The sequence below is a fragment of the Apodemus sylvaticus genome, chromosome 18 (assembly GCF_947179515.1).
Source record: "Apodemus sylvaticus chromosome 18, mApoSyl1.1, whole genome shotgun sequence".
NCBI lineage: Eukaryota > Metazoa > Chordata > Mammalia > Rodentia > Muridae > Apodemus > Apodemus sylvaticus.
In genome coordinates, this window is record NC_067489.1 from 18,985,901 (window position 1) to 19,001,753 (window position 15,853).

General features: G+C 40.1%; 1 pseudogene; it reads left to right on the top strand.

Annotated features, from left to right (window-relative positions):
• Positions 1–13,143: 13,143 nt before the first annotated feature.
• On the top strand, positions 13,144–13,997 carry LOC127668974 (alpha-defensin 9-like; annotated as a pseudogene).
• Positions 13,998–15,853: the final 1,856 nt, after the last annotated feature.

Below are 15,853 nucleotides of genomic sequence, written 5' to 3' on the forward strand. Positions count from 1 at the left end.
TAACTAAACCCGGGGAAGTCTGTCTTGTGAAGGTTAGCATTTTCTTAAAATTTGTTTTATATTTATTCATTTATAGGGAGGACTCCTATGCCACAGAACTCAGGTGGAGGTCAGAGGACAGGTAATGGCAGTCTGCTTGTTGATTTTATTATGTGGTTCCTGAGACTTGAACTCAGGTTGCCAGGAATGGTAGTAGCATCCATCCCAGTAAGCAGCCTTGGTTCCTATTTGTTCCATTCAGCTACTGGCTTTCTTTGTGCACAATTTGTTGCTGTTGGTGCTGTTGGTGGTGGTAGTTTGATATTTTATCTCTAGAATAGCCTCTTTGATTTTTACCTTATTCCTCATTACATGGAGTTCTTGGTATTCCTTGTTGAGTTACCTTGTCATTCTCTGAATGAGATTGTTCTAGCAGAATACATGATCCCTTCACATAAGAGATGCATTGTGAGTCCACTCATCTAAATTAGGGGCAAAAATAAGACAAGAGTGTGGACCAGGGCAGCAGCATCATTTGCGCTTCCTCATTTTACTTTGTATCTGGGGACTGTGCTCTTCTTTGCAATTGCTGCAACCCAGAGTCAAGGTTTTGTGTAAAACAGTTTCATTTAAGAGTCTGACCCTTGCATTCATTCCAAAGACTCATGACTAAGTCTCACAGCACCATGGGTAAATGTCATGTAACTACCGGGACTTTTTTTTTTTTCAAAAGTTTTATTTGTATTATATTTTATTTTGTTAAGGTTTTGTCACAGAGGTATTTGTGGCCATGGAGACCAGAGGAGGCCCTGAGATCCTCTGCATTACCAGTTATGGCTGGTTAAAATCTCTCCTGCAGGTGCTTGGAACTTAAACACAGTTCTCTGAAAGAGCAGTAATTGCGTTTGACACTGAATTCCCCAAAACTGAGTATTTAAAAAGAAACCCTTCATTGTTTTCCATCTTCAAGAAACTCCTTGCAGAAAAATAATCTGTGTTTATGCTTGTTTGATGCTTTGTATGTGCCTTAGTCAGGACTCTTCTGTGTCTTGTAGCAGAATCTTCAGTGAATCCTTTGTAAAAGAAGTCTTGGTTACATTTTAGCCAGATGCTAAATTTATATTTACATTTAATTTTACAATTTCATTACAATTTAAATTTTCAGGGTGCAAATTACATTTATCCAGGATGAGCAGGAGGTTAGATACGAAGTGACAAGATATTCTGCTCTAGCTATTTCTCTGTGTATCAGTTCTTCTGTCCATTAGGTTAGACTCACCCTCAAAAATGAGTCCCACATTTTCATGATCCATTTTTTCACTTGAAGGACATTATGTCATTTCCTTTCTGTAGCTGTAGTGAACTCAGAGGCAATGAAGGTTGTTGAGCAAGTGTCTCTGAGGGAGGATCCTGAGTCCTTGGGCATTTACCAAGCAGTGTACAGCTGTGCCGTGGACATTTCCCTCCAGTCCTGGGAGAATTCTCCACACTGACTTCCTTAGTTCCTGTGCCAGCTTACAATCCCACCACCAGTGCCTGAGCATTCCCCTTTCCCTAGACCCTCACTGCAACTTGTTGACAATTGTTTTCTTGATCTTAGTCATTCTGACTAGGGTTAAATGAAACCTATGAGAATTTTAATTTCCATTTCTTTGTTAAGATGGTTGAACACTTTAAAATACACCTCTCAGCTATTTTTATTAGTTCTTTGAAAGTTTCCAAAAACTGGTTAGCCTATTTGGATAATACTCATCACTGAGCAAACTCTTCCCAGATTCACCCCCTTCCATAACCACCCAAGATCTTTTCCAATTTTTCTTCTCTTCTCTTTTCTTCTTCTTCTTCTTCTTCTTCTTCTTCTTCTTCTTCTTCTTCTTCTTCTTCTTCTTCTTCTTCTTCTTCTTCTTCTTCTTCTCTTCCTCCTCTTCCTCCTCCCCCTCCTCTTCCTTCTTTTCTTCCCCCCTCCTCATCTTCCTCTTCTTCCTCCTCCCCCTCTTCTTCCTCCTCCCCCCTCCTCCTCTTCTTCCTCCTCCCACCCTCCTCCCCCTCCTCCTCCTCCTGTTCCTCCTCCTCCTCCTCCCTCTCCTCTTCTTTCTCCTGCTCCTCTTCCTCCTCCCCCTCCTTCTTCTTGTCCTCCTTCTTCTTCTCGATCTGGACCAATTTGGGCTGCCCCTATAATTTTAGGTTTTCCACTGGAACTTGGTCCATTCACCAGGAGATACACTCAGAAAAGAATATCTCTCTCACCCAGATGCTAACAATTGGCAATAACTCCCCTGCAAGGGGTGGAGTTTTGGGTACAACTCCCAGCTCCACACTAGAATTTGGTGTGACTTGGGCTTGCACAGTACAGTCATGCCACCTTGAACATTCCTGATTTCATTTCAGTCACTTTGTTTCTTTTTTTTCCAAAACTCTCTGTTCAGATTTGTAACAGAATTTTCTCCTAGTTGATTAAAATAATAAATACAAGAAGCCAGTCACTGAGTGAGAGGGGGGTAGGACTTTCAGGTCTAAAAGAAGAGGTGGGAAGGCAGGAGGAGCTGACTTCCTTTTGGACTTCCAGGCCAAGGAAGAAGGGATGTAGACCAGAGGCTGTTAGCTCTGGTGGTGGAGGATCCGCCACTGCAAGATTTCTGACATAGAGTAGTTGGGGAATTTAGGATTCTAGGTTCTGTGCCAGTGATTATGTTATCTGTTGATTGTAAACTAAGGTTGTCAACTGACCTCCAGGTAAAAGTAACTTGGCAGAGCATGGGTTTGCAAGAGTACACCCCAGCTAGTGGCAGAAATTTGGGAGTGCTAAGCAGGTTTGGCAACAGGCAGCTTCAGGGAGGAGAAAGCTATTTCAGCGCTCTGGAGAGACAGCACCAAGTTTGGTGGGAAAAGGGGAAATGCATTCTTGGTCTATGTGCCGGGCTAGGAACAGATCAAGACCACTGGCAGGTGCCTAGCCGGTGTTAGCATGGATTGCTTTATAATATTACACACTACACAGATCCATATGTGATTTTTAATTAGGTTGTTTTGTTGACTGTCTTAATTTTCCTAGTTCATGGAATATTTTGGATATTATATAAAACACATAGCAAGTTTATACCTTACCATAAGTCTTTACCACACTGTGAGCTTCCTTTTTAAAGGACTGATTATTTCGTTTGCTATAGGGAAGGTGTTTAGTTTTATAAGATCCTATTGTCATTTGCCTAAATCCCAAATGGTTAACCCTAGACATATGGACATATGAGCAATGTTAAATAGACTCTTTTATAGATACATGTGTCCATATGTATGCATTAAAATTAAGTGCATATGTATACATATATGTATGTAACAGTTATAATTTAAGATGAGATAGTACAAAGTTCTTGATAAATATTATAAGTTAGCACTGCTGCATATGTTTTACAAAATTTTGGAAAGCTCATAATTTTCTGTGTCTGTAATTCCAAAGTTTATAAGTCCTCTATCTGTATTTTGTAAACATTGGACTTTCTGTGCTTGCGATTTCCTGCAATAAATACTTGCCTTCTATGTCCTGTTGCTGAGTCAAAGTCTTTCTTTCCAAGCAGGGCTCTCCTGAACCTTGTCAGAATGACAAGGTTCAAACAAGTGCTGTTTACACTTACTTTACAGGAAGAAGGACAGCAGATGGCGCTACTGAATCAGAGACAGCAAAGTGACTTCATTGACACTGGGACATCTTTCTTTTGGTATTCTCAATTTTCTGCCCTTCTGTCCTTTAGAATGCAATCTCCTTCCATGTTCAGTCAGCCCACATATTTTAATTGAAGATCCAAATTTGCCCAAACATATATGGGAAAAGTATAAAATATCTTCAAACAGTTTCCATCAATATTTGTTAAGGGAGAATTTTCCTTACTCAGGCATGGGCTCCCACTGTACCTTCTAATTGCCTCCACAATTTCTCTCCTTGATATCTCTCACGAATGTTTCCTTTCTTCTTGCCTCTCATTCTACTATTAATTAAGTAAATGAACAAAAATCTATTTCCCTTGTTAATGCAGGTATTTCTTATTGCTTCCTCATAATTAGAATGCCTGGAGATACACACACACACACACACACACACACATATATATATATAATCTTTTTCAGTGTTATTTTTGAAAATTGATATTATTCCCTCTTTAATGTCTAATATGTATTTTATATTTGTAATGTACAACTTCTTTGCCTTTTAAGGCTTTTTCTTTTTCCTTCAAGTGAATGTCTTGCTCAACATTTCCTGTGAGAAGCATAGGCTGTGTATGTCGGAAAAGAAAATTGGTCTTCAGCAAGCTTATTGCTTATTTATAGGATTATAGGTCAAGGCACAGACTTGTGCTTCCACTGTATGTACACTGCTGGTCCACAAGACAGGTAACTGTTTCAATAGTTTGTTTCTTCTTACAACTCTCTGCATCCCAGAGTCTTTGATGAGTCAATGGCTCCTGTCCTTGTTTTGTGTCATAGACCAGAGTGGAAGTTAATATAATACCAGCCACCATTTCCTGGACAATTTTCATACTAAATCATGGTCATATATGCAACTTATGACTGGCAATGCCTGATAATTAGCTTTACTTCAACTATTTATAGATAAAAGAGTAAGACTTCTCATTAAGACTCAAAGGCAGGAATGTGTCAAGTATATATTCACATTAGGAGATCAGTCAACTGTTGGGTTCTTGGCACAGAACACAAATATTCTCGAATAGCTGAAATGCAACATCACTGACAGAGGATGCAGGCTAGTGGTGGAGAACATGGGGCTATGCAACAGCCATTGAATAAGATGAAAACTGTCCAAGTTTCTATTGAAACTCAAATAGGAAACTGCTTAACAAAAGCCTTTCCCTACCAGGGTTATAAGAGACCTCTGCATACAGTCAGCCTTCACTGAGTACACACTTAGCTCATGCTCCCTCCTCCTGCAGGAGAGGCCCACCCTCTTCTCTGTGATTTTCCTGTTAATCCTCAGAGTCCAGGATGCATCTGTCTGAGAAGAACAGGAGGCCTCTCCAGATCAGGAGTATCTTGGGGAGAGAACCAAAACATGATCAAAGAGCAGGTGAATGTCCACACAGCATAGAGGTAAGACAGCTAGAGAGAAGGGGCTAGGTACACACATACACACACACACACACACACACACACATGCATACACACACACATGCATACACATGCATACACACATAAACACACATGCATACACACATACACACATGCATACACACATACACACACACACACTCATGTTATTTTATATAAATATATATGTGTTTGGTTTTGGTCTCTGGGACTAGTGATTGAGGTGCATATTTTACCTATGAAAGCAGACCTTGCCTCTCAGTTCTCCCAACATTTCCAAGTCTCTGCCTGACATACCTTGACCCCAATCCTGGTTTTTCCTCCCATGGCAGTGAGCTGCCCTTTCTCCACAGGTTCTTCCCTATATAATCTAGAAATTTTGGTCTCTCTCTCTCTATCTTCTCCTCCACCCCTTTCTCTTTCCTTCCCTTCTCAACTTCCCCTCACGTTTCCTATCCTGACTTTCCTGCCCATTATCTTTGGGTCAATCAACTCACCCACCCAAGAGCAGCTTCCCAATAAACTTGCCTTTAATATCTATGTATCTATTTATCTATCATCTATCCATCTATCTATCTATCTACCTTATTTTTCCTCATCTATGCATTCAAGCATGAGAACCAAATATGTATAGGAGATTTCCTTCTGCTGTAAGCTTTTGATTCCAAGATATGTTTGAAATGTACTAACTATAAGTTAGAGGAGAACAAACTGTGAGTAGTTAATGATATATTTAAATATTTAAGTTTAAGCACAGAGTCTGTTCCACTCTACCTATTAGTAGAGAATAATAGACACTGGAGAAGTGTGAGCATGCATAAGCATATGGACGCGGGTGGGTTCCAGGAACACTACAAGAAAAGGCAGTAAGAACAATCCTAACATCCTGGAGAAAAAAATTAGGGAAATGGCACCCTTGCCAATAGCCACAAAAACATCAAATATCTTCTGTGACTCTAATCAAACAAGTGAAGTTCTGTATGACAAGAACTTCAGGTCTCTGAAGAAGGAAATTGAAGAAGGCCCCAGAAAATGGAAAACTCTTCATGCTCCTGGATTGGCAGGATTAATATAGTAAAAATGGCCATCGTGCCAAAAGCAATATACAGATTCAATGCAATCCCCATCAAAATCCCAACTCAGTTCTTCATAGAGTTAGAAAGAGCAATTCTCAAGTTCATCTTGAATAACAAAAAACCCAGGATAGCTAAAACTATTCTCAACAGTCAAAGAACTCCTGGCGGAATGTGTATCCCAGACCTCAAGCACTACAGAGCAATAGTGTTAAAACCTGCATGGTATTGGTGTAGTGATAGACAGGGAGATCAATGGAATAGGACTGAAGGCCCAGAAATGAACCCACACACCTATGGTCACTTGATCTTTGACAAAGGAGCTGAAAATATCCAGGGGGAAAAAGATAGCCTTTTCAACAAATGGTGTGGTTCAACTGGAGGTCAACATGCAGATAAATGCAAATCAAATGGATCCATTGTTAACTAAGCTCAACTCCAAGTTGATCAAGGATATCCACATAAAACAAGACACACTGAAACTAATAGAAAAGAAACTGGGGAAGACCGTTGAGGACATGGGCACAGGGGAAATTTTCCTAAACAGAACACCAATAGCTTACACACTAAGACCAAGAATTGACAAATGGGACCTCATAAAATTACAAAGTTTCTTTAAGGCAAAGGACACCATCAAAAGGACAAATCGGCAACCAACAAATTGGGAAAAGATCTTCACCAGTCCTACATCAGATAGAGGGCTAATATCCGATATATATAAAGAACTCAAGAAGTTAGACTCCAGAAAACCAAACAACCCAAATAAAATGGGGTACAGAGTTAAACAAAGAATTCTCACCAGAAGAACTTCGGATGGCTGAGAAGCATCTTAAAAAATGCTCAACTTCATTAGTCATTAGGGAAATGCAAATCAAAACAACCCTGAGATTTCACCTTACACCAGTCAGAATGGCTAAGATTAAAAACTCAGGAGACAGCAGGTATTGGTGAGGATGTGGAAAAAAAAGGAACACTCCTCCACTGCTGGTGGGATTGTAAAATGGTACAACCACTCTGGACAGCAATCTGGCAGTTCCTCAGAAAACTGGCCATGACACTTCCAGAGAACTCTGCTATACCTCTCCTGGGCATATACTCAGAGGAGTCCCTGGCATGCAATAAGGGCACATGCTCCATTATGTTCATAGCAGCCTTATTTATAATAGTCGGAAGCTAGAAAGAACCCAGATGTCCCTCAATGGAAGAATGGATACAGAAAATGTGGTATATTTACACAATGGTATACTACTCAGCAATTAAAACAATTCATGAAATTCTTAGGCAAATGGTTGGAACTGGAAAATATCATCCTAAGTGAGATAACCTAATCACAAACAAACACACATGGAATGCAGTCACTGATAAGTGGATGTTAGCCAGAAGCTCTGAATACCCAAAACACAATTCACATATCAAATGATTCACAAGGAGAAGGAAGGAGAAGGCCCTGGTCCTGGAAAGCTTTGATGAAGCAATGTAGGGGATTATCAGAACAGAGAAGTAGGAGGGAGTGATTGGGGGATGGGCAGAGGGAAAAGGGCTTAAGGGACTTATAGGGAGGGGCGAACCTGGAAAGGGGAAATCATTTGGAATGGAAACAAAGAATATAGAAAAGAAAAGAAAAAGAAAATTGACATTACCAATAAATTAAAATATATTTGGAAAAACCATTAAAAAAAAAGAAATTTCAGTGAGCAACCTAGAATAGCATGAAAAAGTACCCTATAGATGCCCAAGATCTTTCAAACTATCCCACTGATAACAGAACATCAAATGCACAGCACGTGCTTACTTGCTCATAGCAGCCAACTCTGTGTCAGGCCCAAGCTATGGCTTCTATCTGGGACTCTGGACCCTCTGTAGAGAACATGGAAACACAGAGAAAAAGTTGTACATTGGGGCTGGAATCAGAAATCCTATGCTGACTTCCTAATTAAAATTGCACTAGACTTCACTAATTCCTACATGTGCATCTTTAAAACAAGAGGTTTGTGTCCATGGTCTGAGGACATTCCTCAGCCCAATATGAAGCTCAGTCCACTTCCCATCAACCACCCTTATATCATAGTCTCCTGGTCAGAAATACCTGCACATTAAACCTTCAGACTTTTACTATTTTACTTCTTATCATCACAATTAATATCTGGAATATTCTACATTAGTTCTCAGCTCATCCAAGTCATATATCCTTACAAGTAATATCTTTTACCCTTATTTGGAAAAAATGCTTATTTTGTGTGATGTCTCTTTAACAAGCACATGAATGCCGTAACGTTCTTGAGGTATTTGAAATGAGGAGATACATTCCCCATTAGTTTATTAATAGAAGCATTCACTACTGGATAAAACATTTGAATGCTATGGACCTTCACTACTTCTTAAGTAAAGTAGAAATAATAAACTTTCATTTATTGCAGAGCTCAGGCAGCTTTGTGTTGTAACTTTTTAGAAACCATGATAATTTGCAACTTGTGACAATCTGGGCAGCATTCTCAAGGCAGATGATATGTACAGTGTATTTGTATTAGCTGATACTTACTAATTGCTAAGATCTTTTTTCTCTTTATAAGTGAGGTTTTCCCAATCACCCAATAATGTAGCTGCTTTTATTGACCAATGTTTTGTGGGTTTGTAAGGGGACTTTGAAGAGGTTAATTGCATTACTCAGAGACACTAAAGAATAGGCAACAGTGTTATGGCCAAATCTCTTGTAATTTATCACTACCCCATATTCTACCTTAACTTCTGTGTTTTAGACTAATACCCTTTCTCATTTATTGGGATTGTTTTCCTTGCTTAGGACCTGATAGAAGTTCAAGGTTGAAAGACATCTCTACAACTTTTCCTTGGTCTTTGCCTCTGCTAATTAGTTCCTTTGAAATTGATGTGAGACCACCAATAAATAACCCATATTCTTTAGAAATACCTGAAAAGGGTTTTTTTTCCCAGTTACCACAAGTAACAATTCACATGTATGAACCCTGCTACAGAAATAGAGCAGATTATTGAGGGTAACTTCGAGTTCTGTTGAGTTCTTTCTTGCACACTGGCTTGTGACTGAAGACAAGTGCAGAAATAAGCACCACACCTGTCCTTGAGTCCAGGATGCAGTGCAGGAGAGCATAAGAAGATCAAAAGAAGAAACAAGTTCTCAAGCTGTGAGCCATCTTACCCAGCAGGGTCCTAATGCCTGTGAGGAAGGAAGAAGGTTAGCCCTCCCATGTGCATAAGTGGGTCATGTGGTTTCAGACCTGATCTGAGGTTTCAGAGGCCAATGGAGGTTAATATCAATTCTTTGGAGACCATGTTTGAATATATGATGATGCTTGTCCAATATTTAGCACAAGGAGAAATAGCAATGAACTGCAAAGAGCTCCTTCATTTTTCCAACATCACTTTGGTGTCTCTGGCCCAGCTGCTGCTTCCACAACCCTATTTCCTAATAGATTTCTGGGCATTCACATGTGATTATCAGATGTTGGAACATTAAAGGTCCTGAACACACTCTATAAGAAGGTGGAACTTCCTCAGTTGTGGCAGTGGGTGGGTAAGAAACATAACTCTGTCTTCAACACAGGATATGATAGTAATTTTGCCAATGCAGTTAATACACAAAAGCTTGACCTTTACAAATTTAAATGGAAAGAAGGAAAACTAAGAAATATTATTAAAGAAAACTAAATGCCAGGTTGTTTGGAATGGCCATCAACACTGAACAAAGAAAAATGATAATCTTTTTTTTTATACTTTTTATTTCATATATTCTTTATTTACATTTCAAGTGATTTCACCTTTCCTAGATTCCCCCTCCCTAAAAGTCCCATTAGCTCTCTTTCCTACCCCTGTTCCCCAATCCACCCGGTCCTGCTTCCCTGTCCTGGTATTCACATACACTGCTGCACTGAGCCTTTCCAGGACCAGGGGCCACTCCTTCCTTCTTCCTGGGCATCATTTGATATGTGAATTGTGTCTTGGGTATTCCACGCTTCTAGGCTAATATCCACTTATCAGTGAGTGCATACCATGAGTGTTCTTTTGTGTTTGGGTTACATCACTAAGGATGATATTCTACAGTTCCATCTATTTGCCTAAGAATTTCATGAATTCATTGTTTTTAATGGCTGAATAGTACTCCATTGTATAGATATACTACATGTATATGTTTCCATTCCTCCATTGAGGGATAGCTGGTTTCTTTCCAGCTTCTAGTGATTATAAGTAGGGCTGCTATGAACATAGTGGAGCATGTATCCTTATTGCATGCTGGGGAATCCTCTGGGTATATGCCCAGGAGTGGTATAGCGGGGTCCTCCAGTAAAATCATGCCAAGTTTTCTGAGGAACTGCCAGACTGATTTCCAGAGTGGTTTACCAGCTTGCAACCCCACCAGCAGTGGAGGACTGTACCTCTTTCTCCACATCCTCGCCAGCACATTTTCTCATGAGTTTTTTATCTTAACCATTCTGACTGTTGTGAGGTGAAATCTCGGGGTTGTTTTGATTTGCATTTCCCTGATGACTAAGGATGTTGAACATTTCTTTAGGTGCTTCTCTACCATTCAATATTCCTCAGGTGAAAATTCTTTGTTTAGCTCTGTACCTCATTTTTAATAGGGTTATTTGTCTCTCTCAAGTCTACCTTCTCGAGTTCTTTGTATATATTGGATATTAGCCCTCTATCAGATGTAGGGTTGGTAAAGATCATTTCCCAATTTGTTGGTTGTTGTTTTGTCCTTCTGACAATGTCCTTTGCCATAGAGCAACTCAGCAATTTTATGAGGTCCCATTTGTCAATTCTTGATCTTAGAGCATAAGCTATTGGTGTTCTGTTCAGGAAATTTTTCCCTGTGCCCATGTGCCCAAGGGTCTTCCCCAGTTTCTTTTCTATTAGTTATAGTGTGTCTTGCTTTATGTGGATGTCCTTGATCCAATTAGACTTGAACTTAGTACAAGAAGATAGGAATGGGTCGATTTGTATTCTTCTGCCTGCTGACCTACAGTTGAACCAGCACCATTTGTTGAAAAGGATATCTTTTTCTCCACTGGATGGTTGTAGATCCTGTGTCAAAGATCAAGTGCTATTATAATAATGAAATATCAATTTGCTCTATCAGATTGGGGTGAGGAACATAGGAAAAATATCATAGTACTTGTATCTATCTGCAATAAAACCATAAAATTCCAGCAGAATGTAAACTCACAAAGAAAAAAACTGCTTCCCCCCCCAAGGCTTTATAAACCTACAAGTATGTAAATGACTGCTTGCAATGTCCCAGACAGAGGACTCTGGACTCTACCTTCTCTGGAATCCATGAGTAGGTGTCTTTCCTCAAGTGAGATAGCTGATGCTACCAGGGTTGGGAAGACACAAAGAAGAGAACAGAAAGCAATAAAAAGATGAAAAGATGGAGCAAGCCAAAGCTTGATAGATGTACTTAAAAAGGCCACTCTTCTCTAAGGATAGACTGTGCTAGTTCCACATTCATTGGGTCTTCAATGACCAGTTCTGTACTGGACACTAGTAGGAAGGACAGAAAGTGAAAATACAGTAACATAAATTCATCACATGTGCATGGTGGCCTTTGGAGCATGCAAATCTGAGACCACTTCTGTGATGATCAAGGAAGACAACAATGTGTCTGAAATATAAGGTGAGAATCATGACTCATAAATCTGAGTCTACAGAGGAATTCCAGAGGACATGTCCACATATATATAATATGTGATGTATACATGATATATGATGATATATGATATATGATATATGATATGTGATATGTGATATGTGGTATGTGATGTGTGATATATGGAATATGATATGTGATATATGATATTTGATATGTGTTATGTGATATGTGATATGTGATGTATGATATATGATTGATATATGATATACTAGCATATGCCATATGATATATAATATATGATATGTGATAAATTATATATATAATATATGTGTATAGCTTAATGTTTGTGTAAAATAATATTCTTGCTGTTTTGCTAACTATTGTACAGTGCTGTAAATAAAAACATTTTAACCAATGTATAGTATTAATTCACACGTAAATATGAGCTGGCACTTGTGACAGGGGGAACTCCATACACTGACCAAAAACAGCAGGAAGTTCTGAACATTTTGTTGTGTATGTAGTGAAAGAAATGGGATAAAACACAAAAAGAACAGTGTTCTTGTATGAAGTGGAGCCACTTCTCAATATTGGGTAGCAGGTCATGACGCTCTCTACACTGTGGATGTCATTCCTTGTAGGCTCATTCTCATTTTCTAAAAGTAAAGCACTGCAGAATCTCAGACAGGTCGAATGCCACATGGATTGAGGGTCCCAATGGTGAAGAGGCTCCTGTACCACACCTCGTGAGATGTGTTCTGTCCCTTTGGCTTCAGCAGAACAATACACTCTAGCTTCACTCAGACAAACTCTGTCTCTTAAACTCAATTTGCTAGGGGGAACAATAAGGCAATCTTACTTTCTCTATAATGGCCCCCAAGTAGGGGTTTACAAAGTTATCCCTCAGGAGGATGATTGATAATACCCCAAATCAGGCAAAGAACTGACTCTCCAGTCTACCTGGTCAAGGTCTGGTCCTGATCCAGACTTTCTGAGAAAGCAGCTTCCAGGTCAAAACATAAAAATCATTAGTTCCATGAGCTGATTAAATTAGGCAGTGACAGCTCTTTCCTTTACAGACCATTAAGAGGTATATACTCAAGCAGATGGGAAACAGGGCGAAGAGAGCAAGGCCCCTTCGTCATTATCAGTGCGAGGGGGAGACACTGAACACACAGAGCAACATCAGGATGGAACCCATGAGGACAGAGGAACATCAAAGGCATCTTGAGAGCAACAGCCTCTCCCAGTTCCCATCAATGAGTGCCTTGTCTCAGTGTGGGACCTGTCTCTGCCCTATAAATGCAGGTTGGCCCCTCATTCTCCACACACTGGTCTACTGTTCACCAACTGCTCAGGTGACTCCCAGCCATGAAGACACTTGTCCTCCTCTCAGCCCTTGTCCTGCTGGCCTTCCACGTCCAGGCTGATCCTATCCAACAGACAGATGAAAAGACTAAAACTGAGGAGCAGCCAGGGGAAGAGGACCAGGGTGTGTCTGTCTCCTCTGAAGGCCCAGATGGCTCTGTTCTTCAAGATTTAGGTGAGTGCTGGTGCCCAGTGTGATGGAGGCTTGGAGTCTACTGAGGGAGGGTTGAAGATGAGCCCTAGAATCCTGTTGGAGAAATGTGTTTCCCTTGACAATTCTATTTTAATTCCTTTTAAATTCATAAATCTAAATGAGAGTAAAGTAACTCTAATCAAATTTCTTCCTCATAAGGTTTTTACTGTAAAAAATATGTATGGTAATTTCCATAAAATCAGAGCACTCCAATACTGTACAATATATCCACAAGGTAGATGCTTATAGAACAGGAGTTGTCTTAGGTATTAAGAGAAAGTTTTCTTTGTGTAAAGGAACTTTGAATCAATTTAAGAGTATACTCAAGTGTCTACACTGTGACAAAAGGAACCTAGTAATTAAAGACACATCAGAATGGCTCTCAAGTGCATGACCAACACCCGTGAAGTGCATTATTTGTTGAGATGTCCATGCTGATGGATATACTGTGACCAACAGAGCACACTTATGCTGCATTACACATCCTCATATGATCACATACTATCACATGCTGCCAACCTCAAAACTTAATGTCTAATTCTTTTTAATGTCTACAGTATCAAGAAAGGTGACATGACACTGTAGAGAGTCGTGCAAAAGAAAAGAACGTGCTAATGGGACCTGCCGCATAAATTTCTTAACCTACCTATTCTGCTGCCGTTGAGCATGGAGACCAGAGAGAACAAGACAGCCATGTGCTCTGAGGCCACTGAAGCTGAATGCTGATGACCACTGTGCTTGAGCTTCTTCTCTATCTTCAGTAAATTGTTCACAATGTACTTACTGTGTGTGTGCATTCTTTCTGTGTTTGCTACAAGGCTCAGTCAAGTCTCTGCATATAAAGTATCAGAACCTTTAAGGAAACCTTGGCAGATGGATGAATAATTTGGTTTTTACTTGCAAAATACTGCCTCCAAATACTAACAATTTAATGATGACTCCATGTTGAGACACAAAATGTAAAGGAAGCCCAGAATGCTCATGATTCTGCCACATGCCACTCCTGACTTTTGACTCTGCCTTCAGGTAGACTTGACTCTCTCTCAAAGACATTACCCTTGTGTTAAGGGAAACTCCCATGTTGGGCTTCAGGGTTATACAGTGCTAAAATGTTATTTGTTAGGGAGCTCCTGTGTCCTTAAAAAGTGTTGAAGTTTCAATGAACCAGGATTATACCTCTGACTTCTAAGCCATAGTTCATTTTTGGCTCAATGGAGACAACTTTTATCAGTATTAGTAAAAGTTAGTGAGAGACAGATTGGGTAGGATGAAAAGCAGGGCATCCCACACTATGAGGTTCATGTTATCTGCAGTGTCTACAGTCATATAGGGCAAATTTTTCTGTACAGAACACTTCCTCATATACAAAAAATGCACAAGTCTAATGACTTCAGTGTGCTCTACAAGGTACATAGACATCATCCATTCTGCTGCAGCTAAACATGGAATCTGGGGATGAAATAACCATGTGCTCTGGGACCTCACGATCTGTCATTACCCTTGTACCTCCACTGCTCTTCCATCTCCAATAAACTCCTTGCAGAAAAAGAAACTGTGTTTAAGGTTCTTTGATGCTCTGTATGTGCCTTTGTCAGGACCATTCTGAGCCATGTGGTAGAATGTTCAGTGAAGCCTTTGTAAAAGAAATCTTGGTTGCATTTTAGCAGTCACATAAGGGATGAGCAGGAAGTTAGATACAAAGTTACAAGACTTTCTTTTCTAGCTACTTTTGTCTGTATCAACTCTTCTGTCCATTAGATGAGACTCATCCGCAAAAATGAGTCCCACAATTTCATGTTCCATTTTTCTCACTTGAAGGACATTATGTCATGTCTTTTCTGTAGCTGTTGTGAACTCAGAGGCAATGGAGACGGTTGAGCAAGTGTCTCTGAGGGAGGATCCTGAGTCCTTGGGCATTTGCCAAGCAGTGTACAGCTGTGCCATGCAGGTTTCCCCCCAGTCTTGAGAGAATTCTCCACACTGACTTCCTTAGTTCCTGTGCCATCTTGCAATCCCACCCACAGTGCCTGAGGGTTCCCCTTTCCCTAGACCCTCACCGCCACTTGTTGTCAATTGTTTTCTTGGTCTTAGTCATTCTACCTAGGCTTAGATGAAACCTCTGAGAACTTTTAATTTCCATTTTTCTGATAAGAATGTTGAACAATTTAAAATACACTTCTTAGCTACTTTAATTAGCTCTTTGAAAGTTTCCAACAACTGGTTAGCCTATTTGCATAATACTCATCAATGAGCAAACTCTTCCCAGATTTACCCCCTTCTGTAACTACCCAAGGTCTTTTCCGTTATTTCTTCTATTTTTTCTTTCTTTCTCTCCTTCTTTCTTTCTTTCTTGCTTGCTTGCTCGCTCGTGCTCTCTCTCTCTCTCTCTCCTCTTCCTCCTCTTCCTCCTCCTCCTCCTCCTCCTCCTCCTCCTCCTCCTCCTCCTCCTCCTCCTCCTCCTCCTCCTCCTTCTTCTCCATCTGGACCAATTTGGGCTGCCCCTAGCAGGGCTCTCCTGAA